The sequence below is a fragment of the Neofelis nebulosa genome, chromosome 3 (genome assembly GCF_028018385.1).
Source record: "Neofelis nebulosa isolate mNeoNeb1 chromosome 3, mNeoNeb1.pri, whole genome shotgun sequence".
Taxonomy (NCBI): domain Eukaryota; kingdom Metazoa; phylum Chordata; class Mammalia; order Carnivora; family Felidae; genus Neofelis; species Neofelis nebulosa.
In genome coordinates, this window is record NC_080784.1 from 63,663,062 (window position 1) to 63,689,536 (window position 26,475).

At 38.1% G+C, this 26,475-nt stretch overlaps 1 protein-coding gene across 2 annotated transcripts in view; it reads right to left on the bottom strand.

Moving 5' to 3' along the window:
* The window catches only part of TLL1 (tolloid like 1), a 210,845-nt gene that overhangs the window by 150,800 nt on the left and 33,570 nt on the right, over window positions 1-26,475 (bottom strand). The gene's annotated exons all lie outside the window — the stretch shown is intronic.

Genomic DNA, 26,475 nt, shown 5'->3' on the forward strand with positions numbered 1-26,475 from the left:
AGAAAGCACGCACAAGCAGGGTAGGGGCAAGAGACAGGGAGACACAGAATCTGAAGCAGGCTCCAGGCTCTGAACTGTCATCACAGAGCCTGATCCGGGGCTCCAACCCACAAACTGTGAGATCATGACCTGAGACAAAGTCAGATGCTCAACTGACTGAGACACTCAGGGGACCGATTCAATGTTTATTTTTGACAAGAGTGTGTGAGTTGGGGAAGGACAAAAAGAGGGAAACTGAAGCAGGCTCTGCACTGCCAACCACAAAGCCTGACGTGGGGCTCAAACCCACCAACCATGAGATCATGACCTGAGCTGAAGTCAGATGCTCAACCAACTGAGCCATCCAGGCACCCCAGAGACCTTTTTTCTTTTCTAATGTAAGCATTTGACACTATAAATTCCTACCTAAGAACTGTTTTAGCAACAACACAAATATTTTGATATGTCACAGATTAACATTCTTTCAGCTCAAAATATTTCCTAATTTCCTTTGATATTTCTTCTTTGATACATGGATTATTTTGAGATATTATTGATATATTATTTAGTATTTCCAAATATTTGATTTTCCATCTGTTCTTCTGTCATCAATTTCTACTTTATTCCATTATAGTAAAAAAATATAAAACATAGCTTAAATAATTTTTTAACTTAATAATAAGGTTTGTTTTATGACCCACAATGTGGTCTATCTTGGTTAATGTTTCATGTACACCTCTATTGAAAGAATGTGTATTCTGCTATTGATGAGTAGAATTTTCTGTAAGTGTTGGTCAGGCCAAGTTGCTTATGTTGCTCAAGTTTTCTGTATATATTTGCTTATTTCCTGTCTATTTATTGTATCAATTAGTGAGAAAGTAATGTTGAACTGTCCAAATATAATTGTACCCTTCATTATTTCGTTCGTTTCTTTTGATTTTTAATTCATATATTTTGAAACATTATTATAAAAGACCTGCACAAATTATGTCTTGGTGAGTTGACCCTTTCATCATTACATAATATTCCTTTTTGTCCCTGGTCATTTTCCTTCTTCTGAAGTCTTCTTTGTCTGACATTACTATAGTCAGTCTAACTTTTATTTTTACTCAGATTTGTAGAGTATATCTTTTTCCATCTTTTTATTTTTAACCTATTAACATATTTCAAGTGAGTTTCCTTGTAGACCACATATAGCTGGCTCTTGCTTTTACAGCTAATCTAATAATCTTAGTTTTTTAACGCTGTGAACCATTTACATTTAATGTAATTATTGATTTGATTGGGTTTATAACTGCCATTTTAGTATTACTTTTCTTTTTTTTTTTTTTTAATTTTTTTTTTTCAACGTTTTTTTTTTTTTTTTAATTTTTATTTTTGGGACAGAGAGAGACAGAGCATGAACGGGGGAGGGGCAGAGAGAGAGGGAGACACAGAATCGGAAACAGGCTCCAGGCTCCGAGCCATCGACCCAGAGCCTGACGCGGGGCTCGAACTCACGGACCGCGAGATCGTGACCTGGCTGAAGTCGGACGCTTAGCCGACTGCGCCACCCAGGCGCCCCTTAGTATTACTTTTCTACTTGTTCCTTATGTTTTGTTGTGTTAGTTTTCTATCACTACTGTAGCAAATTAGCAAAAATGGAATGTGTTAAAGTAACATTCACTTATTATATCAGAGTTTCCACAGGCCACAAGTCCTAAGCACAATGTGGCTCAAATAGTTCCTCTGCTTGGAGCTTCACCAAGCTGAAACTGAGGTGTCAGTAGGGCTATACTCCTTCATGAAGGCTCTAGGGAAGAATCAGCTTCCAACCTCTTTCTGTTAGCCAAAAAAATTCAGTTCCTTGCAGTTGTAGAGATGAGGTCCCGTTTTTTGGTTTTGTTTTTTTGTTTTTTTGGTTTTTTTTTTTTGGCTGGCTGTTAGCTGGGAACCTCTCTCAGGTCCTTAATGTTACCTGTGTTTCTCATCACCTTACCCTCCAATAACAGGGGTTCAGTTCTTCTCCCACTTCATATCTGACTTCTTTTGCTGAATCTCTTATGTTCTTACCTACCTCTTCTGCTGTATAAGGGCTCTTATGATTACAGTAAGCCCATCTAGATAAACCAGGATAATTTCCCCATCTTAAGATCAGCTGGTTACACCTTAATTACATCTGCAATGTCCCTTCAGAGCAGTACCTGGAGTAGCTTAATTGAATCGCCAGAAGAGAATTTGGGGGGAACACTGTTAGAATCACATCTACCGCAGTCTGCCCTCAGGCCCCCAAAGTTTCAGGTCTCTCCCAAATGCAAAACACATTCACATCTCTCCCAATGTCCCAAGAGTTTCATCCCATTATGGCATCAACTCAAAGCATAAGAATCTCATCTAAATCTCATCTGCTCAAAAGTCCAAAATCTCTCAGCTAAATCAAGTGTGGGTGAGTAATCCATTAAAGAGAACTCCTAGGAACAATTTTTCTCTAACCATGGACCCATGAAATTAAAGACACATGTTATCTGCCCCAGTACAGGACTCTGAGACAGGCATAGGTTGTCAGTTACAAACATGCTGGTTTCAACAGGGGAAAAATGAAAGGTAAAGCAAAGTCCCAGGCCCAAAGCAGTTTCAATATCTAGGCAGGAAAAATACATTAGGTTACAAGGCTTGGGAAGACCCCTCGTTGGCACTTGGTTCTGCCCTCTAGGGTCTTAGTTTCATTCTTTGGGCTCATGATTCTGCTCTCCGACTCACCTTCTGTTTCCTCTAAAATGTAGCACCTGCTGCAGCTGGGTAATTCTATCCGTGGTAGTTCTATCTACCTGCCAGCAGAATTCTCAAGATCAAACAGCCTTATGTCATCTCAGACTCTCTTGTCCCTTTCTGTCCCAGCTGGCAGCGTTTCTACCAGTATACAATTCTCAAGAACCTTGTGGGCTTCATGTGAATTTCACACCAGTAGACAAGATGCCTCTCTACAAATCTTTCCTAGGTAATCTTTTCTCTAATTCTGGGTTCTGTTGAGATGGGCAGAGGGACAACACACTTCAGATTACAAGAAGCCCCTTGGTTTGAATGAGGAGATCTGTAAGTAACCCTTAATCTCTTCAAAGAGCCTTTTAGTACCTGAAGACTTGATATTTTTATCTTTTTGAAATTTCTGAAAGAGTTGTAGAGTCACACCCTTAGCCTTTTCTCCAGAGCACTCTTTACTGACAATAAATCTTTTAATTTCAGAGTCTTCTCCCATCTGGGTAGACTAAGAACCTCCAAAAGCATTAAATCCTTCTTCCTTTTTGTTTAATAGTTTTTCCTCCAATTTATCTTTCTCTTCTCACATTTTATGATAAGCAGCAAGAAGAAGCCAGGTGTTATGGAGTGAATGTTCGTATCCTCCCCACAAAATTCGTATGTTGAAATGCTAACCCTCAGTGTGGCTGTATTCAGAGTAGACAAGTAATTAAGGTTAAATGAGGTCATACAGGTAGGGTCCTGATCCAATAGGACTAGTGTCCTCATAGGGAGAGACAGGAGGAATTTTGCCCCTTCTCTGCGAGAGCACGAGAAGTCACTAGAGCCCACAGCAAGATGTCAGTTGCCTATAAGCCAAGAGAAGAGCCCTCGGAGTGAAACCTACCTTGCTGACACCTTGATCTTAGACTTCCCAGCTTCCAGACCTGTGAGAAATAAATTTCTATTGCCTAAGCCATCCAATCTGTGACATTTTCTTATGGCAGCCTGAGCAGACTAATACACCAGGTAATAATACCCTTAACATTTTCTTTGGATGTATCAAGTAAATATCCAAGTTCATCACTTACAAGTTGAGCCTTCAGGACAGTTTTGCCAAGTGCTCTGCCACTATATAGAATTCATCCCTATTCCTCCAGTTCCCAATAACATGCTCCTCATTCCCATTCTAATTCCTCACCAGAAGCATCCTTAATGTCCATATCCTCTACTGGCCTATTCAAGGCAATCTAAGCTTTTTATTTTTTTCCTATCATGTTCCTCAAAATGTTTATAGCCTCTGCCTATATATAGTCTGATTCCAAAGCCATTTCTACATTTTTAAGCATTTGTTACAGAAGCTCCCTACTTCCAGGTGGCAAAGTCTATATTAAATTTTATTGCTGCCATGACAAATTATGACCAATTTTGTATCTTAACACACCATTTATCTCAGTTGCTGTAGGTCAGAAGCCGAGGCACGGTGTGGCTTGGCTGGTTCCTCTGCTTCATGTATCACTAGGCTGACACTGCCCTCTTTACTGGAGGCTCTGGGGTAGAGTCAGCATCCAAGCTCATTCAGGTGGTTGGCAGAATCCATTCCCTTGGAGCCGTAGGGCAAAGTCTCTGAGGTCTGCTATTCCTCGGGATCTCCTTTCAGCTTCTTAAGGTCACAAGCATTCCTCTTCACCTTGTACCTCCAGCAACAGCAGGTTGAGTTGTTCTCACTCATTCTCACACTTCAGATCTCTGACTTCTGCTACATCTTTCTGACTCTTCTGTCTTCTGCTTTCAAGAGCTGATGTAGTTACCTGAAGAGTAGGTAGCCTCCTTATTTTAAGGTCAACTGTTTAATGATCTGAATTCCATCTGCAAAGTCCCCTCACAGTAGGGGAAATCTACTTTGATTTCATATAATCTTTTCAGTGGTTGTTCTAATGTGTAGAGTCTACAGTTGACACTTTATATCACTTTATATCACTTTATAGCTAACATCAACTTATCTCTCTCAAAAATAAATAAACATTAAAAATAATTTTTTTAAGGTATCTTTACATGCTACCTTTACCCCTCCTCTTCTGTGTGACCAATTCCTGCCCAACTTTTACCACCGCAACAACACTGAAACTTCTCTTGCCAACACTGGTGATATTTCAGGTGGTTTACTCCAACCTCTCGGAAGCATCAGGCAATGCAGACCACTCATTCTTCTCTCAGAACTTCACAATCCTAGCTTTCCTCTTGTGCTACTTGCTGTTTGTCCTGTTTGTCCGGACTCTATATGCTGAATCTGCAAAAATCTGCTTCTTAAATGTTGGGATTTCTCAAGATTCTTCCCTGGACTTACTTCCTTCTCAGTAGTGGCTCCCAATTAATTATATCCGGTTCTGTGTATCTGAATAGTAGTAACATATCAAAGATTGCCAAATTCCTTTCCTTAGTTGAAACCTCTTTCCTGAGTTTGAAACTCATATATCCACTAGTTGCCATCTTTACTTGGATCTCAGATATTTTCACCACAGTATGTCCACAACCTTTTTTTTTTTTTGAAGTTTGTTTATTTATTTATCTATCTATTTATCTATTATTTATCTATTATTTATTTTGAGAGCACACAGAAGCAGTTGAAGAGCACAGAGAAGGAGAGAAAGAATCCCAAGCAGGCCCCTGCGTCATCAATGCAGAGCCTGATGCGGGGCTCGATCTCACAAACTGTGAGATCACGACCTGAGCCGAGATCAGGAGTCAGACGCTTAACTGACCAAGCCAGCCAGGTGCCCCACGTCCAAAATCTTTTAATCCTCAAATCCAAACTTGTAACACCAATGCCAAAATTACCCATCTACAAAAACAGCACCAACAGTATCTTCTCTCAATTTCTATCTTCTTTTTTTTCCCACTCTACAACTACCACTGTGTCCAAATGCCCACCTCCTCCCCTAGATGTTATACAAGTCTCTGAATGGGCTTTCCCTGTTTACTTTCTCACATCCAATGCAAGTCTCTGAATGGGCTTTCCCAGTTTACTTTCCCACATCCAATTCTTGTCTCCAAGAGCAGTGAATCAGAATTTCTTTAATTATAGACCTTTTCATCCCTGCATAAAACCTTACAAGGATTTCCCCTTATACAATGAAATAAATACAATTTTGCTTAAAATGGTCTTCCAGTCCCTGCTAAACTCTATAACCTCATTTCATGCCATTATCTTGCTATTATGCTCCAGCCACACTGGAGCACACAGGAACACATAAAGCTCCTTCCTACCTCAGGAACTTTGCTTTGATCTCTTTATGCTTCTCTTCAAGGTCTACTAGTTACAGTAGAGAAGACAATAAGAAAAAACACAAACATAACACATAACATAGGTATAATCAGGTAAATAAATAATATTATGACAGACAACATGGGGGAACAAGTAATTTTGGCTTGATGGAGAAGGCCTCTCTGAGAAGGTAATGTTTAAATTGAGACCTATATAATGAAAATGAGTCAACTAAGTAAATAAGCCATGAGCACTGAAAGCAAAAAGAAAAGTGTATGCAAAACCATGAGTCCAGAAAGAGAGTCTGCTAGAAGAACTGAAATATGACCATGGAGACGTAAGTGCTTAGAGTCAGAAGATAAGGTCCTCTGACAAAGTTGGAGAGCAAATAAAGGCCAAGTCAGGCAGGGTCTTAAGACAGCAGATGAGAAATTTGGATTTTATAAATACATTGGAACGCTTTGTACAAAAATAAGCTTCATGTAGTGCATTTTAAAACATCTTCCCCTAAGATACAGCCTCAAATCAACCATTGGGATCACTAATAATAAGCGCATCTCCAAACACTGAATGTCCTCCAAAGGGGCATTTTATCCCTTTATAATGAAGTTGTATCAGAAGACTGCGTATTCTCAAATAGCTGAGTCCATAAGGCCTGAAACAAGAATTTGAAACTACTAAAAATACATACACACAGGCATACAGAGGTCGCTCCCCATAGGAAGGGGGAAGAGCTAAACACAATAATATTATGATGGGCAAAAGCCAATACATATTGTGCATATGCAGCAACAATAAAAAAAATAACGAATATTCAGCTCCAATAAAATACACAGCAAAAAGTCAGAAATGAAAAATAACTTCAATCTACTTTAGCAGCTTTATTTATATGGTGCATGCATTTTCTTTTTCATGATTTTGCCTTACTATGGCTTTAAATGATGAGGTCAGTAATGAGTATTTTGCTTCACATTTTCCAAAGAGTACATGTGGCTTAGGAGGACTATAGGAAACAATTTCCAAATAACCACAACTAGAACTCAGATTCATGGTTTACTTAATACTTCCTGGCATGAGTATTTTAAAGGTTCACTTTTAAGGAGATAAGCAGTTTTCTTTTAAAGGAAGCTTACTTTATTATATAAATTTAATCTACTATTTAGAAAAATCATGTTAAGAATATCTGACAGAAACAAAAAAAGTACAATACTACCAAGAGAGAAGAGATGATCTTTTTTATGATCTTTTAAAATGTGGAACTCCAAAGCTCTCTAAGAAGATTTCTAAAGGCATAAATAAAATTGACATTATAGAGTATACAACTAATAAAGTAAGGTTCTTTTTTATTCAAGGAGATTTCTAAGAAAATTAACATTTGCTTCTCCATAAGAAAGCTTAAAATTTATAGTTGGGAAAATAAGTTTTTAAATTGTTAAAGAATTTGATTGGAAAGAGGAAAAACCCATTTCAGCAATTATTCTATTTGCATGAGCCAGCAATCCTTTCTCATATGCTGAGTATAGTAAATGAATAATGGAATTAATCCTGCAGTGCAATTAATTTTGATTTAAAGCACCCAGATAAATATTGCAAGTTTAAAGAGAAATAAAAGGAACTTGAATTTCCCATTCACCTTTGATAATTAACGGAATTTTTCTGCTGTTTTCAACCATTAAATGAAATACTTTACCAAACAAAATGTTTTCTGACACGAAAATAAATTGTGTTCAAGAAGATACAGGACCAGTAATATACTACATTGTTGGGTGTTCTGAGAAAGCCCATGCACGTGAGTAATCTCGGACACTAATAATAATCCCCAAAACAGCTCTCATTTGTTGTGTAAGCTTCTCATGGCATGCATGCACATTTAGCATATTATATCTCAATTCTCACAGTTATTCTTTGAGGATGAAAAGAGTATTGAACCCATTAGTACAACTGGAGAGGCAAAAGCTAAAAAAAGGAACTTGTTCAAACTATACAACTTGTAATTCAAAAATTAGATACTTCTCTCAATCACTATACTGAGAGGTACTTATCTAGATTCTGGTAATAGAAACACAGGTCATTAAGTTCTGCTTCGGCCTGTCAAGGAGGTAGACCAAAAAAGCAATGAATATAATGCAAAATTAAAAGATAAAACACAACAGATGCCATAGAAGCTCAGCATCATTTTTTTTTTTTTTAATTCAGCCACAGGCGCACAGAGAAGGAAGCCTTTCCGCTAGAAGACATGCCAGGATTTGAACTTAGTCTTGGAAGGAGGATGAAGAGTTAGGCAGGAGAAGAGATGGGAGGGAAGAACCTCACAGGAAAGTGCATTACAAAGCCACGCGGATGGGAAATGGCCAGATAGCTTCTGGCTAGTGCAAGTGCCAACATTGTTGACAGCCTGAGGCTTGTGGAGAGAAATGGCCAAAGGCGAAACTGGAAAAGATCTCAGCAGATAGCCCTGATGAAGAAATTATGATGTATGGTCCTTTTGGGAAAGCTACTTAGTCTTGCTGTGCTCCCATTTCCTCATCTGCAAAATGGGTTAATAATACCTACAGGTTTTGTGAGGAGTAAATGAATTAATGACCAAAACTGGAAAGAACGGCACACGGTACCTATTCAAATATTTGCTATTCTTAGCCAACAGAGGAAAAAGCAGCTGGGCCCAGATTATACAGCTAGTAAGTGTCCTGGCCAGGACTTAAACTCAGGCCGGAGGAACTCCTAAGGCCATTATTCTAACACAACCTAAAGTCCAGTGGCTTAAAAAAATACATATGCTACAATACGATTCAAATAAAAAATGTTGTTTTTCCTCATTTTTAATTTAAGAGCTCCCAGATTTTAAAAAATCCAAAAATTTTAAAAAGTCAAGGTAACAGGAAAGGAGAATGAAATAACAGGAAAAAGAACCTGAGTACCATAATTACATTTTATGATCTAGTAAAATAAAATCTAAAAAATAAAAAACAGAAAGAATAAAAGGAAGGAGGAAAGGAAGGAAGGCAGGCAAGCTAATAAACATTAGGTATTGGTTATAACATTTACTCTCTGCATGTGGGAGTACTTTGTCCAGGCAATTATTTCCTATTTTTAACTTAATTTTAGGTTCCTTTTCAAATGGATATACTTCAAACTTAAATACATTTTCAGATTGGCATTGGGCTATAAAAATCCCAATGATTTGTTAAGGTGTCATTCTAAGTTAGATCAATTGCTAAGTTTCACCAACAATGAATTATTAAAATATGTCTAAGCCTCATCATTCACTAAACATTTTGTTCTCTGTTTCCCTCCTCACAGATTCTATAATGGCTTGTACTTCTGTTTCACTCACTCCTGGTATATGCTCTCTTTATGCTCAATTTCTTGTCTTCATTTTACCTCCACTTTTCTCCTGAAATTTAATTCTTGCCTCATCATTGGAACAAGCTCACTTTATTCTATAGGACCTCATAGGAATTACACTTTCTCAAGGCCTCTCTTTTATAACTGGCAAATAAGGAGCAGAATCTTTTTTTGCATCATTATAATAACAAAGTGATATTTAGCAAATGCTTTAGGTTCAGAAGTAAGGACAGTAGAACAAAAGTCACCAAAAAGAAAAAAAAAATCACATCTTTCAAGTTTAAGTACCAAGAAGGCATCTGTTTTAAGCTTTTATATGACTTTGAGCCAACTACAAAGCTCTGAAGATACAGAAAATATGTCTTATTCTCAGATCTAAATGATGTAGAGTGATCATGAATCTCTGGTATAACAAAATCACGTTAAATTCTGAATTATTCTGTATATAGAATAGTAAGATAAGCGATTCTAAGAGACAGGACTGAGCAAATGTATAACATTTACAGCAGGATATAGAATACCAAGAAGAAACAACCCAATAAATGGTGAATGCTTACAAAAAGCAAGGGAGTCTGTCCCCATCCAATACTGTATCTGCAAGACCCACATAGATAATAGAGTTTGCCTATGTGCATTCTGCTCTGTAAGAAAATAGATGACACAAGATATGTAAAAGGTTACATATCCACATCACGTCTGTCTTAACAAAAATATAGACAGGAATGTCTAGAAGGGCAAAAATCTCATGCTATTTTCCTTAAAAGTTTCTAGTTTACACATGTACATATTAATGTTAAATCTTCTTTTCTTGAACAAATTAAAAAATAAATTTATCCTCCCCATACAACCAGTTTATTCATCATAAAATTACCAATCTCTTGGTTATTTTTACGCTGTGTATGTGTGTATGTGTGTGTGCGTATGTGCAGAGAGAGAGAGAGAGAGAGACAGAACTATTTTGTACAGTTCTTAGGAATTTCAGCTTCCTGATATCGGTTTGATGGAATTTATACCCAACAGATTACTTTACTTATACATATGTGTGATATATATCTCTTACTAGACTAATAAGAATAATAAAGGAAAAAATAACTCAAATTGTATTCAAGCAGCAGCAATGGAAAGAAAACATGGAATGCAATCACATATAGTTTTGAAGAAAGAATCAAATGGATTGCTTCACTTTCCAATTAAATACACAGGCTGTAATTAAAGGCAATTCTAAAATATCAAGCCTGATTGCATAGGAAAATTGTAGTGTCCTGGTTTAGCAATGTGAAGAGCAGAAGCTGATTTGGTAAGGAAGAGATCTTTATTACTTGACTTTTATTAAAATGGGTAGAATACATAAATAAAAATGCCCAGTAGGAAGATGGAAATCTAGAACTACTGTTTGGTTACAGCTCAATATGATAGTCTAAGTCATCACTGATGGAAAGACAGAAAATTGATAATTTTACAACCCAGAATTCTATCCATGTTTAAGACATAATATGGATGGAAGTGGCATCATAAGAATAAACAAAAGAATAAGGTAGACATACAAGAATAAGAGTAAAGAAAACCAGGAAAGCCAAAGGGAAAGAAATTCTAGCAATAGTAGTATGTTGTGTCAAATGCCACAAAAGACTACAGTTTATATATAAGAAGTCCACAGGGGTATTCAGGGTGCAGACTTCTCATTTCAAGATGGATGTGTGAAGATATTTCCATACACTTAAACTCCCAAAACTCCCCCTTAGCAATAAATACAACAAGAAAGAAAAGTCTAGACACCATCTAGGCTGAAACTTACAAATATCTGTAACCCAAACAGTAAGTAGATAAAAGGAGAGTAAGTGACTTAGTAGAGTGGAAGAAAGATAAGCTTCACAGAATTAATGAAGAGGGAATAAGCCAATTTGCCTTGTGGAACCCTCAAAATGTTCAATGATGGAAAGTTCCAAGTATAGTGGAAGGCTGAGATGAACCTGGGCTGAAAACAGTTGGGTCATCTTAAAATCTGTTTAAAAAATGGTTGAGTTCCCAGACCCTACCCCATTGAGATCTGTCAAGCTACCCAGAAGAATAAAAGTTTTATAGATTCTGAAGAAACTGAGCCAATTAGACGTCAGATTTGGGGACACTAAACACAGAATAAACCCAGGATGAGAAGTGATATTCAAAACACGATGGTTAAGTGATATTTTGCATGGTCATCAATAAGATCCATAGTCCCCTTTTCTTGCCCCAAATTTATAAGATTGGAGGCTCATAATACTAGGACGGACACTAGTGACTCTTTCTTTGAAGGTAGCATGCCAACACTAAGAAACACATTTACAGATAATTTTGCAGTTACCAGTGAATGACCAGCTAGTCCTATAATCACTCTATAGTGAAGCCCCAAATCCTGCAAGACCCACCCAGGCACACAGAACTTCCAATTTGCATTGTAGTACTTGACACTTATTATAATTGGATAGTTAAGAACCATCAGACATCTAAGAAACATAATCATCTTGGGGGTGGGGGGTGCAGGGGGAAGAGCAAAGCAAAGAATAAAGGGAACTCTGAGGAAATACAGAAAAAACTTCTAGGAAACCATGATTAATATCCATAGACAGATAAAATGACATTCTAGCCATGAAACAAGATGTTAGAAAAATTTTTAAATATAGCTTAAATAAAATATTTAGTAGAAAGGTAGGTAAAAAAAAAAAAAACTATCTGCAAGTTGCAAAAACCTGCAAGATAGAAGAACAGAAGAACAGTGATTTTAAGGGGAAACTCTAGGAACAGAAAACAGAGTCAAGGTTGCCAGGAGACAAGGGTGGGGAAACGGACTGATTACAAAGGAGCACAGGGAATGGGGGCTGGGGTGGGATATTGTGGTGCCAGCTTAAGGACTGCATACATTTGTCAACATATCAAACTGTAAACTTAAAAGGCAACCTCTAGTGCATGAAAATTATGTTTAAAAAACAAAAGACATAGAGATGGAGTCTTAATCCTTTGGGGCTGCTATAATACCGCAGACCGGGTAACTTATAAACAACAGACATTCGTTTCTCACAGTTCTAGAAGCTGGGAAGTCCAAAAGCAAGGCGCCGACAGTTTCAATGTCTGCTGAGAGCCAGTTTCCTGGTTCTTAGCAGGCCAAATTCAGGCTGCGTTCTCACATGGAGGTAGGGGCAAGGGAGCTCTCTGTGGTCTATTTTATAAGGGCACAAATCCTATTCATGAGGGCTCCACCCTCATCACTAAACTACCTCCCAGAGGTCCCACTGCTAAATATCATCACATTGAGAATTAGGGTTTCAATACATGAAGTTTGAGAGAACACAAACAGTCTATAGCACATGGAAAATGGGAAAACAAAAGAAAAAGTAATTAGAAAATTAATCCAGGAGGCTAAACATTCAACTAAGGGGCACCTGGGTGGCTCAGTTGGTTAAGTGTCTGACTTCAGCTCAGGTCATGATCTCACAGCTCATGAGTTCAAGTGTTGGGCTCTGTGCTGACAGTTCAGAGCCTGGAGCCTGCTTCAGATTCTGTGTCTCCCTCTCTCTCTGACCCTCCCACATTCATGCTTTGTCTCTCTCTGTCTCAAAAATAAATAAACGTTAAAAAAATTTTTTTAAGTTTTAAAAGCAGTATAAAGGAAGACAGATTCTCAATTTTATTTAATTGCTGTGAAGTAAAATATATCAAATGTGTTCAAATTAGTTAATTATGATTTTTTAAAATAGTAATTGGTCACTTTTAGAGGATGACAGCAATTGAAATTATTGTCTTCAAAACCATGTAAGTAAAGGGAAAGATTCAAACATTTATCATGCCTTTCCTATATGAACTGTACCTCTGACTACTAGCCAAAAAATAAATGAGAAAAAAATATTTTATGAAATTATTTATATAAACAAAAAAGAATGACCATTTTTGTAACTCTCAAGGAATTAATGGAATTATTATAGGCCTTAAGTGTCAACAGCTACTAATACAAAAAGTTAAAACTAGACATGATGTGCCTGCCTCCTGATAAAAGGAACATACACCACCAGAGAGATGTAACTTGAGTCTGATTATACGTCTGGATCCGGTTGCTAAGTGCAAGAAATCTAGAACGCGGAAGAACAGGCTGAATGCACCACAAGTTTCCAAATCAGCAAAACGTAGATTAGGGTAAACTATAACACTTAAAGGGTACAAGTTCTTACTGAAGGAGATTACAAGGGAAAGAACAAGATTGAAGGGGAACCTGTAGATTAAGAGACTTCAAAGATCTATCACAGTTTTTAATGGGCCAGACTAAACTACAGTGTCTAGGAATGCACTCATAGCTGATAAAGCCATAGGGAAAAGTGGTTATTACATGGGCAGAACAGGAGAGGCCTCTGACCGGGGTGGAGCTCGCGGACGGCTTCTGGAGCCAGGGGCATGGTTCTACTTCTTGACCTGGGTAGTGGTTACACCTTCTAATTCACTAAGCTGTATGTTCATTTTGTCTCGTTTCCCACATCTGAGTTTTATTTTTAAAATAGTAAGGCCTAAAACAGGTTGAACTTAGATCACGTGCATGAAGTCAGTACTGCATTAAATTGATATATTGCTACAGCAAAAGAGACTGATGTCAGACAAGTAATGTGGACTCTTCCCGCATCACTCCCTCGGCATGTTCCTGAGGGAACTAAGCGACAAACATTATTTGTCACAAGGTCTTTTGTCACAGAACTACTTCTAACGTGATCTATTTACTGAAGCTTAATAACTTGAAAAGGCAGGGCTGTTGACTTCAGACAGATGTAAATTTTAATCCCGATCCCACTTCTTTTCAGTTTTATGACTGATCCTTTCTGATTTTCAGTTTCTTCATCGCCAAAATGGGAATAACCACTGTCACTATTGTTTTTAACACCGGAAAATTTTTACACCAAGTGCCAGAAACAGCTCGGGCCCTCAAGAAATATCATCTACTATTAATCAAAAATTAAATTATTAAGTTACTAAAATTATTTTTAAAATTCTTATTTTTATCTTCAACAAAACATCAGATCCCAGAATACGGACTTTCCAGAACAAAGGAAAAAGAGAATTTCAGTTCATTCCATTTCCCACTAGTAGCTTCCATGTATTTTGAAACAATAAGAAATACTACGGCTATCGTTCATTAGGGGATCCTGTGGCCATTGTGATAAACACATTAAAATGTATTAGATCTGCCACAAAGTAGACGGAGCTAGAGTATATTATGCTAAGTAAAACAAGTCAGAGAAAGACAAATACCATATGATTTCACTCATATGTGGAATTTAAGAAACAAAACAGATGAGCATATGGGAAGAGGGGAAATAGGAGAAAGGAAGGCAAACCATAAGACGCTCTTAAATACAGTGAACAAACCAAGGGTTGCTGGAAGGGAGGTGTGCAGGAGATGGGCTAACTGGGTGATGGATACTAAGGAGGGCACTTGTTGTGATGAGCACTGTGTGTTATACGTAAGTGATGAATCACTAAATCCTATTCTTGAAACCAATATCGTACTATACGTTATTTAACTAGAATTTAAATAATAACTTGAAACTGGGCACCTGGGTGGCTCAGTCGGTTAAGCGTCTGACTTTGGCTCAGGTCATGATTTCACGGTTCATGGGTTTGAGCCCCGTGTCGGGCTCTATGCTGACAGCTCAGAGCCTGGAGCCTGCTTCAGATTCTGTCTCCGTCTCTGTCTCTGTCTCTGTCTCTGTCTCTCTCTCTCTCTCTGTCCCTTCCCTACTCGTGCTCTGTGTCTCTTTCTCTCTCAAAATTAAATAAATATTTTTTTAAATTTTAATAAAAACAACTTGAAGCAAACAAAAAAAAAGAAGATCTGGTATACAATGGAATATTATTCAGCCACAAAAAAGAACAAAACCTTGCCCTTTTGCAATGACATGGATAGAGCTAGATAGTCTAATGCTCAGTGAAATAAGTGAGTCAGAGAAAGACAAATACCGTTTGATTTCACTCATGTGAAATTTAAGAAACAAAACAAAACAAAACAAAAACAAAAAAAGGAGAGAGAGAGAGAGAGAGAGAGAGGCAAAGCAAGAAACAGAGTCTTAACTATAGAGAACAAACTAATGGTTACCAGAGCAGGGGGGGCAGAGATGGGTGAAACAGGGGATGGGGATTAAGGTGGGCACTTGTTGTGATGAGCACCGGGTGATGTATGGAAGTGTTGAATCATTATGTTGTACACCTGAAACTAATATTACACTGTATATTAGCCAACTGGAATTTGAATAAAAACTTGAAAAATAATTTAACAATTAGATTCTAGAGGGCACTAAGAAAGGGATGTGGCCATCAAGAGATTGGCTAGAAGTGATCCCAGAGTCTGCTGGAATGAAATCAACCATTACTATAATGAAAACATGTGGTACAGAGCAAGGAGAAAAATCTCTTGCCTTTTCTTTTCTTTTTTTTTTTAAATTTTTTTTTTCAACGTTTTTTATTTATTTTTGGGACAGAGAGAGACAGAGCATGAGCGGGGGAGGGTCAGAGAGAGAGGGAGACACAGAATCAGAAACAGGCTCCGAGCCATCAGCCCAGAGCCCGACGCGGGGCTCGAACTCACAGACCGCAAGATTGTGACCTGGCTGAAGTCGGACGCTTAACCGACTGCGCCACCCAGGCGCCCCTCTTGCCTTTTCTTTTCAAGTGAACTTCTTCCTCACTGCCTTTAGCTCCCCGGGTCATTCTCTTAAAGCTGGACGTCAGGTCTTTGTGCCTGATTTCTAAGCACGGCTTCTGTACCTTTTAAAAGACATCTGAATCATTACCTGACACGGAGGCTTATCCTCTGACTTGTAGTTGCCAGGACTAGAACAGTCAGTGTAAGTCACATATCAGAGGTTACAGAAACTATTCTGAAAACACCATGGTATTTTTAAAATTATTTCCTCTATGATAAAGAGTGTCTCCCAGCAGGCATTCTGCACTTAAAGAGTGAGGATGAATGCCACCCTGAGAAGGCAGTGGATATGACTTAGGGGAATTTCCAGCAACACAGAAAGGAGAAATAAAAGGAGCTCCTAGAAATTTGAAGGATAAAGAAAAGCAGTAGGGGACTCAGTCATCAAGAGTGTTGAAATAGCAAAGGGTACAGGGGAGGGGGTGGTTGCTCAGCATGCTAAAAGAAAAGCTGAATGCTGAGCGGGCTAGAAAATCCAGGAGGAAAGTGACAGTCAAGTGGATCTATTCCAATTGGGGCCACCGAGCCAGAATAAAACACCAGTTAGTACCCCCAAGCTCCTCTCAAACCCTCATGAGTCAAGGAAGGTATTCAGGGGTATTTCTCCCATGCCCTTAGCAGGATACAGAGATAGTTGATCACGGAGTATAAAGATCATCAAAGTGATCCTGAAATTAAAAGCTAAAAGACAGACTGCCAGAACGGATGGACTGTCAACCTTGGGCTTAAAAGCCCAAACAATGGTTGCGTCAGCAGGGACATGCGCTCATCATCCCTGATTTCCACAGTGAACTCCAGCCAAGAAAACAGCAGTGGGCACAAGCCCAGAATTGTCTCCCCCAAGCAGACCAGTGTGAGCACTGGATGATGCTCAGATCTGATGGGGATGTCACAAAACAGCCTCCCTTCCCTGCCCCTAGACACCCAGATAACATCTCAGCGAGTCTATGAGGAGAAACTGATCAGATAAGGGAAGTGAGCTTACTGAACAATTATGGAAAATGAAACTGAGGTAATTACTTGGTGCTCTAAGTACCCACCACCACAATCCACACCACCAGCAGCATGCAAAGGAAGCTTTAAAAATAAGACACAGAAGAGAAAAATGCTAGGGTTTTGTTTTTGGTTTGGTTTTCAGGTTTTGGTTTGAGGGTTTGGGGGACACGTATAGTGGCATATAAATTTGTGAAGTCTTAAACAAGAATTTGAGAAGTTTCATATACTTAAAGCCACTTTAACATTCTAATCGGAAGCAGTAAACGTACCGAGGGAAAATAAGCATCTTACTGTACAGTTAAGTACAGTATTCTCTCTGCCCAACACTGACACCGGAGCTTTCCATACATCAAGCAGTTCAGTGTCACAGTTTATTCCACAGTGCAGCAGATTTAAATCTTTAAATCCACACACACAACACGGAAGGCTTCTGTCACAGTCAAGGGAACACAAAAACTTTGCTGATTTTAATGTATTTAAATGTATTATTAATGTGTTAATAATTATATACTTATAATTAATATATAATTATATACATGATGATTTAATGATTATTAAATTCTTTTAAAATATTTTTCTGACAAGTAATTCCAACTCTCTTTAATAACACTAGACTACAAACCAATTCTAAAGTACAAGAAGGTATCTGAATTGTGATTCGGATTACACTAAACGCAGTACTCACTTCCCATTCGCAGTCTCCATTTTGAGCCTCACACCTGAGCTCTGCCTTCTGACTTAGGCAAGGTTATTGCAGATGCTGAGTACCCTCAATCTGAAAGGTTTGTAAGCGACACGTATTTAAGAACCTACCCTTTTGTCTCAATGTAAGCAGCTACACAGAACTTTATAAAGATGATGAGAGTCAGGGAGGAGGAGTACTTTCTGTTACAGATACTCACTTTCTACACACAAAATTGAGAATGTCCCAGTAGAAAGAAACAATCTGGAAGAGATGGTAATACCAGGAACAGGGTGCGTAACATTTTCAGACTCACAAGCTTATGGTGATCTGTGGAAGAGGTGAAATAGCAGTGCTATAGGTTCAAGAAAAGGAAGAAGGGCAGGGGCGAGTATTCACATGAGTGTGGACTAAGAGGGAAATTCCTGGTCTCGGGTGTCTCTGGTAGCATTCCTGGCCTGTCCTCCTCACCTCTTTTCACTGTAATCTTAGTCCTTCCCCAAGACAAGTTCCAAGTAGGCGGAGATGGTAGGTGGTATGTAAGCAGGTATCTCACTACCTACTCCAGGATGTCCAACCCTTCTCTGACTTTCTCTCCATGGGTTCATCTGCTTACAGTCAAACTCTATTGGTCACTCTTCCGACATCCTTACTGATGAACTTAGGATAGCACCTGTTTTCCTACCAAAAGCCATAGAGTGAGGGGACTGTATCCTGTGCTTCTCAAGTATCTACCACCTGCAAGAAACGTGGCTTTGCCTCAGGCCACTTCCTCTTTGTAAGTGCAGTATCTCAGAATGAACTGAGAACAACCCCATGAAGAATATAAGGCTAGCCACTGCAGTCTCCAATATGGGCACACTTGAATGCATTAACTTTGAAGGAAGAGAAAAATAAACCCAGTAGAAATCTAACTGTGTAAAAAATTAAATTAAGCTTAAAAATTAAATTAAGCTCAGAACTGCAAACTACCAAATTACAATTCAAGATAACTTTCCTAAGTTCATTAAAACAGTTCTCTGTCATTCTTAATACTTTAGTCATGGGATACAGTGACCTGGCTTTATAATCTCAAGAAACATAAGTATTCATTTGTATCAATAAATCCATGAAATAAATTATAAATGGTATTTTATTAGTTGTCTTTCTTACAAGTTTAAGTCTTTAAATGTATTCACAAGTAAAAAATGTCATCTATAAACTAAGGATAATAATTATCCTACTTCAAAGAGTTGCTGAAGAAAGGAATCATAAAGAGTACTTAGAACAGTGCCTAACACAGAATTAGTACTTTATAAACATTTGCTGTTGTGACTGTTATCTATTCACTTCCCAAATATAACTGGTGACATACTATTCAAGATCACTTTACAGTCACCACACTACTATATGCCTATGTTTTTTCTGGAGTGCTTATGAGCTAAACAACATATTTCCTTATACATTTTATTTCAACATTTGCATTTTTAAAGAATTTCTCAAGTATGAGCAAACAAGATGCAAAGAAAGTATTTGGGGTTCCACTTCTTTGAAAGAAAATAATTTCTTTTGCCTAGGAGAATAATAACCCTGAGCGAATTTATCAAAATCACAGAAATTAGTTTGCGTTTACAAAAAGCACTTCTTTAAAGCAAGGGTCAACAGACATTAAGATAGTAAATATTTTATTTTAGTCTTTGTGGACCATATGTTCTCTGTTGCAACTATTTAAGTCTGCCATTGTAATGCAAAAGCAGCCACAGGCTGCATGTAAATGAATATGACTATTTCAATAAAACTGTCTACTCCAGGTCTCAAGCATGCAATAAATAACTATTCATATAGAAAGCAAAATCTAATAGATGACGAAAGAATATGTACCTGTTGCACGATGAACAGCGTTTAAGAACTCAAACTATTTCCAGTTCTCTTATATCACACTTATGATTGCTCCATTAATTCTTCATTATAGTCCCTCTGACATTACCACTACTGCTCTATACCTATCGAAGGGGACACGTTGGCCTTAAACACATTTATTTGTACCTTCTCCTCCTCTTACCAACCTGATGAAGACAGCCAAACTCCAGTGATTTCTGGGAGAATACACCCAGGCCTTGATTTCTGAACATTCCCCTTTAGCTCAATCGAGATTAAAAAATATTGGCTTAATTTAGTGGCCAAATTAGCAAAGCTGTACTGATTCAACTCCAGCCAAGTCAGCTCTTTTCTGGGATATTTATTAGGTTGAGTGATGCTTAAACAAATTCATAATGAAGAGTTAATCATGAATTTTACATTCTGGTGGGGGAAAAAAAAGATGTTGCCAACTATCAGACTACTTAGAATTTAATCATACAAACAGGGCACTAATGGACATCAAGGTTGGAAAAATATTTACTTGTGTTATAAAACCTTTTACTTCTTCAATACAGACATTACTTCCTAAGTCCTAAGGAATGAACAGCAGCAGGTATTACAGGATTTATTTCTATAAGGAGAAGTTCAGAAATCAAGAAACAAAGTGTCACAGAGAGTCGACCCATTCGAAATAGAAGACCCATTCGAAATAGACCCATTTGAAATAGACCCATTCGAAATAGAAGACCCATTCGAAATAGACCCATTTGAAATAGAAGACCCATTTCCTGAACTCTCATCACTGTGATATCTACTACATAGCTTCTTTTTATATCTGGATATTTCCAAAGGAAAGCAACAGAAAGAGTTATTCCATTTCAATTCACTTCTGAGAAAAAGACTTGCTGAGGGAAAACTCATGTATAATTTGTCTACTTCTTTACAGACAGTAGGAAGACGAATTTGTTTCAATACTCTTGTTGCCTTTCATGACCTAATCTGAAGGAGGAGACCGACTTTCGCAGCTGCAAAAGAAAACTGAGTGTGATGGTGACTTAAGCCAAGCTGCGAACCACTAGTTCGGCAATGCCGAGCAGCATTTTGGTCACCCAAAGCCAAAAACTACCGTCACTTTGTGCCAAAAGCCTTGGCGCGATCTCTGCCATCACGCTCTCTACTTTAGAAGAACTGAATGGGATGACACTGCCCTTGGTTCCCCTGCATTTGTGAACTAAATCAGCAGTTCTAATTACTCAAGTCCATTGCCCCAAGGGGGTTCTTCAAATTCAAACTTATTTCACGGGTATTTGATGGGGTGAAAAAATCAGTCACTTTTTTTTTTTTTTTTAATTGGATTTGTTGCTCCTGACTTTTCTGCACCACAAGCCACAACATTAGCAATGAAGCAGCAGAGGAGGCACAAGTTAAAACAAGTAAAGCAGGAGAGCCAGGAGCCTGAGGGAATCCTCAGACTGGAGCTGAGGCTGCCAGTGCTTGGGGTGTACACATTGGAAACGAGTGAATGGCAAGGAGTTAGGACCAGGGCGAAGGGGTAATGTTTACTTTTCTCAGCTTTAAGGTTCTTTTGGAAATTTCTGATATTTTAAGGCAATAGAAGAAGAGTATTTTTATGCAGTGATAATGTTCCAGCCATACGGAAACTTTGCAGAGTTAGAGAATATTCCAAGGCTTGGCATAATTCTACGTCTTTGTTTATGCCATTCCTTTGGCCTGCAATGCCCTTCCTGCCTTCTGGCAAATCCCTCATCTAACCCTCCAACAGTCTGTCAAATTCTACTTTCCTTCTGATGAGGTTCTACCCAGCTCTGTTTACCTCAGGTAGCAGCTGTCCTCCTGTGTCCTGCAGAACTTTGATCACACTTCCATTACAATGCTCATCACAGTGCATGGTCACATCTGTTTACATCTGTCTCCTCAGTTACGTTGTGGGCGTTTAGAAATCAGAACCACATATTCTGGTCTTCTGTGTCATTTCACTCATAGAATCTAGCATGTTATTTGACACAGAGGAGGTACTCATGTCAGGCTGAATAAATTGTCTAGCCAAACTATTTTAACTTTGTTGGACTAGAAGAAACCTTAGATCCCGTTCAGCTCTGATTTTGAGAGACAAAGAAATGAAAGAGTTTAAGAAACATGTCCAGGGCTAGAGCTACAGGACAGCTCTCCCGAGTCCCTTTTCATTCTGCACAATACCACACCTTGGGAAATGACTGAACAGACTACCTTAGCACAAAACAGAGTCAGTCACTCCTCTCCTCACCAAGTTACACATGCCTCTTTAAGAACGAGGAATGGAAAAGGGAAGAAGGAAAAGGAAAAAAAGAAAAGAGACAAGGAGGAAGCCAAATTGTAAACACCCCTAGATCAAGGTTTTTGGCCTCAGCACTACTGACATTTGGACTGGATAATCCTTTGTTGTGAGAGGCTTTCCTGTGCATTGCAGGATTTTAGCAGCATCTCTGACCCCCTCTACTCACTTAGATGCTGGTAGCAGCCCACCTCCCCAACTGTGACAACCAAAAATGTTTCCAGACTTTGCCAAATGTCCCCTGGGGGCACAATCACTCCAGGTTGAGACTGACAGCCCCAGGCGAACAATCTCAGAGGAGGTAATCTACACAACTTCAAACAAAGTACCAATAAATTAGCATGTTTCATATACTGGCTTCAAACCAATATTCTCATATTAAGCATAGATGCCAGAACCTGAAATACTTAATCCTCTTACATTTCTATTAATCCATTTTATTAAAAACAATGATGTTGTCACTTGGCCTATACAACTGTTAATACAACAACAAGAAAGAAAGAAAGAAAGAAAGAAAGAGAGAGAGAGAGAGAGAGAGAGAGAGAGAGAGAGAAAGAAAGAAAGAAAGAAAGAAAGAAAGAAAGGAAGAAAGAAGAGAGACTTGCTAAACCTTACAGTTCTAAAAGAGATTAAACATACTTAATGTGTTGTAGATATAACCTTAATAATTTTTATTTCAGTTTTACTTTAAACTTGTTTAAAAGTCCTTCCTCAGTATCACACATAAGAATCACAAATTCATTATTCCTACAAAACACAATCTAAGGAAATAAAAATTAGTGAAAGAGGAAGCAAATATCTTTGACTTGATCTGAGTATATATCTTCCAAAACCCATGCTTTCCTTCATGGTATGCAAAAGTTTTTAATTAAGATTTTAATGTACCTGCGGTTTTTTTTTCTGTTTTGATTCTTAAAAGTAATTCCAGTATTTATAGTTCTGTTCTAATTTCTAACTGAGGAGTGTAACAAATTCACATTTCAAAATTGAAATATTAAACATGAATAGTCAATGGCCAAAGTTATTACTTTTTATTTTTTATAAAATCGGGGTTTATCAAAAAAAAAAAAAAAAAAAAAAAGAATAACCTAAACCTAGTCTACTCCATTCATCTAGTCCAATAAAACCTTATCATGACTTACTAAGTAGAGTCCAAAACTGTACTTGTTCAATTGTATAAACCACAACGTCCCATTTCTGCAAAGTTAATGAAACAACAGTCAGCCAACACAACTGGCTGGCTGGGATTTCTTGGGGTCTGGCCTCCAGCTCTTGGCTTTGACAGGGCACCACTGGATGGTGGCTGTCCACTCAGCTTAAACAGCAATGAAGACAGCATATGGCACTAATGCCAGCTGCCATGTCCAGAACGACAGCAGGGATCCCTGAAACTCAGGTGGTTTCATCACTACACTGTGCAAACTGGATCCAAATGACACTCCAGGTTCACCCTTCTGCTTCTGCTTCCTAAACAGAGTAGCCTCCTATTTCCCACCCCATGTTACCATCCCCTGTGATCTTCCTGATTCCATAAAATAGGAGATTTAACCAGGGGAAAGGGCAAATTGCCAATCACATTATAGCCAAATTTCATTTCTTGTGGGGTTTTATCTACCCACTCACGCTTTTAACTGCAATTAAGAGGAATACCACAGCTTTAAGTATGAGGTTTTTAACCAGGAACTTTTTCCATCCTGCTCACTATCTCCTCAATAAGGCCTTAAAACCTGATAAAAAAGCAGATATAGATAATAACGAGACAGATAATCAAACTAGACACACACACACACAGACACACACACACACACACACACTATTTTATTTCCACTACAATCCACAGGCTCCCAGGTTATTTGAGAATCTGGAATGCTAACAAGACTGGCAAATCATAATTACTGCCACCAACCCTTCGACTTGTGACAATATTCAAAATTTAATCTCTTATTTAAATTTAAATTTCATTTAAAAATTGCATTATATTCCTACCCCAATGCCTCATTAAATAGTATAGAAACAATTCTTATATTTCAGATTCCCTCTTCTAATAATTAAGATCATATGACTATACTTAAAATAGTTTACTTATAAAACTTTGAAAACTGATAGCTAAAATGTTGATAATCTGCTAATTCCAAAAGTCAGCCATTTCTTATTATTGACTAAATGAAAGAAAGTGCCTGCTGTATTTTGGGATTTTGATGATGTTTTTGGGAAAATTTCCCATTTTTCTCATAGCCTTGTGGCTTGGAGGCAGGGCTACTGCATATGATTCTACTATTTATACATGTGCAACAGATCCTGAGTGACAAAGGGGACGCAAACCCAGCCCAGCCTCAGTGCCAAGCCACATCTGAAAGGAAAAGTGCATTACTAGGATTCTTCTGCTCAGAGGTGGCACGTTTTTGTAATTTATCCAAAGACAAGTACACGCTAGCTAATCCCTACCTGACAGGTACACTACAGAGCCTCAAGAATCACTCAAATGTGGAAGAACAGGCCAAAAAAAAAAAAAAAAAAATCTCAATGACCAGAGGACAACCCTTTCAAATTCTGTGCTAACTGCTAGATCATAACCCTCAAAGGGAAGACTCTGTCTAAAGATCACGTTCCAAAATCCCAATTTTTACACAGATGTAAGTTCTAAAAATCCTAAATCAATGCTAACAAATAGCCCAAATTATTGAAGTAATTCCCTGTTGTTTAACTTTTGTCTTTATCAATATCAGTCTCTTTATGCAACAGAGAAAATATAAAAATTCAATGTGGCACATGAATCCCCTTTAAAATAATATTACTTATGATGGGTACGTTTAAGGAAAATACTTCTGAGGTGTCCCACGGTCAAATTAGGGCTTGTGCATCGATAGAAATCATTCTAAAATCTTGGGGCAGAGAACAGAAAACAAGGAAGGAGAGCAAGAAAAGACATGGGAAGATAGGCAGGGAAGGAAAAGGATGATTATAACAAAGAAATGAAGGGAACAAAGGAAAAGCAACCCCGATTTTCTGCCTTAGGGTAATTACAGAGTGGTAAACAATATTCATGCAAATATCCAGCTTTCTAAACCACTCTTTCAACTACAGGTTTCAAAAACAAACAACCAGTAACAAAGAATCACACAAGTATTTGATTCTAATAAGTTTAAAGAGTTTCAAAACAGATACTCCCCTTGATTTAAGATGTTTAAATTATGAACGCCAAGATAAATAAGTTTCTTACCTCCTGTTACCCATTCATTTTTGGCTTTTTTCTCCCTTCTCAGTGCTCTCGGCCCAGGTCAACTGGTACATACAGTTTCTCAGAGCCCCAGTCAGCTGTTCTGGGATCAGCTCTGACAAGCACAGCTACCCTGGTAAAATGAGTTCTCTTTGTCTTTCTCATCCGAGAGCTTTCCTCCCATCTCAAATAAAAAAAAAAACCAACTTTGACTATTATCTGTTTATGAGATTCAGATTTTTATGTGCATCTTCTCAAACTCTGCTTACTTTTCCTTTTTAATGTATTACTTTTCTGTTTCTGTTCTTCCCCGAGTTTTCATTCTAAACATGTGGTGTGGTTTTAAAAACTTTTTTCTTTGAATTATGAATGGTAGGGACAGATCCATCCAAGGAGTTTCAAACCACAGAAGAATCTCAGCCGAAGTGTGACTATACTACACCTGTCAACACCACCTGTGGTTTTATTACTCACTGGGGACCAAAGGCTGCTCTCCTTTTTCTGGTCCAGCAGCTTAGAGCTTCACCCTGTCTTACTACGAAACATCAAGGGAAAGGTGTCAAAAAACTTTATACAAAACCTGCCAGGATGTCTAAGCAATATAATATCGATGAAGGAGAGGGCCTGCAGGGTATAAAACCTAAGGTCAGGAGACAAGCAGGAAGTCCCATCATCCTTGGAAGGTATGGGAGGGGGAAAAACAGAATGGAGAAAGACAGAGAGGAGAGGGGGAAGCTAGAAAGAGGGCAGAGGAGGGAGAGGGAGGAGGGCTGGTAAAGACCGTCTGATCCGGGACATGCCAGGGTAGCTTAAGCTGCTTTCCTAAGTATTTTGATGTTGTTATTCCATGCATTCCAGCCTACCGTATATTTGAATTACTTTGTTTCTTGCTCTTTTTTAAAAATAAAAGTTATACAAAAAAGAAAATCTTACTTAAGGCTGCTGGATAAAATACCCAGATCTGAAGTGTTTTGTTCTAAGTGTTGCGCCCAAAAGATTAACAAATCTTCTACAGCCTGTAATAGTTAACCAAGTAATCTTACATATGTAATCTCATTTCATCCTCACAATCTAAAAGGGTAGGCACTCAGTGAACTTAAATGACACTCTAGTAAACTGGGGAACGGGCACCTAAAATATATCTGGGGCTTTTTGCTTCATATACCGTGTTCTTTCCAGTATCCACTATTTTAATATGTTATATAGGATGGATTCAATTAAAGAAGTAGCAATATATAAAACATTAATTTTGTATAAGTCCAAATTTGTTTGTCAGAGTTAGATGCACGCCATTATACAGAAAAATAGAAACTAATTTGAATCTTTACTTACTGTAGAACCTTCTTTTCCCTCCTATATAACGAAGTATTATAACTTTATGTAAGAGCTC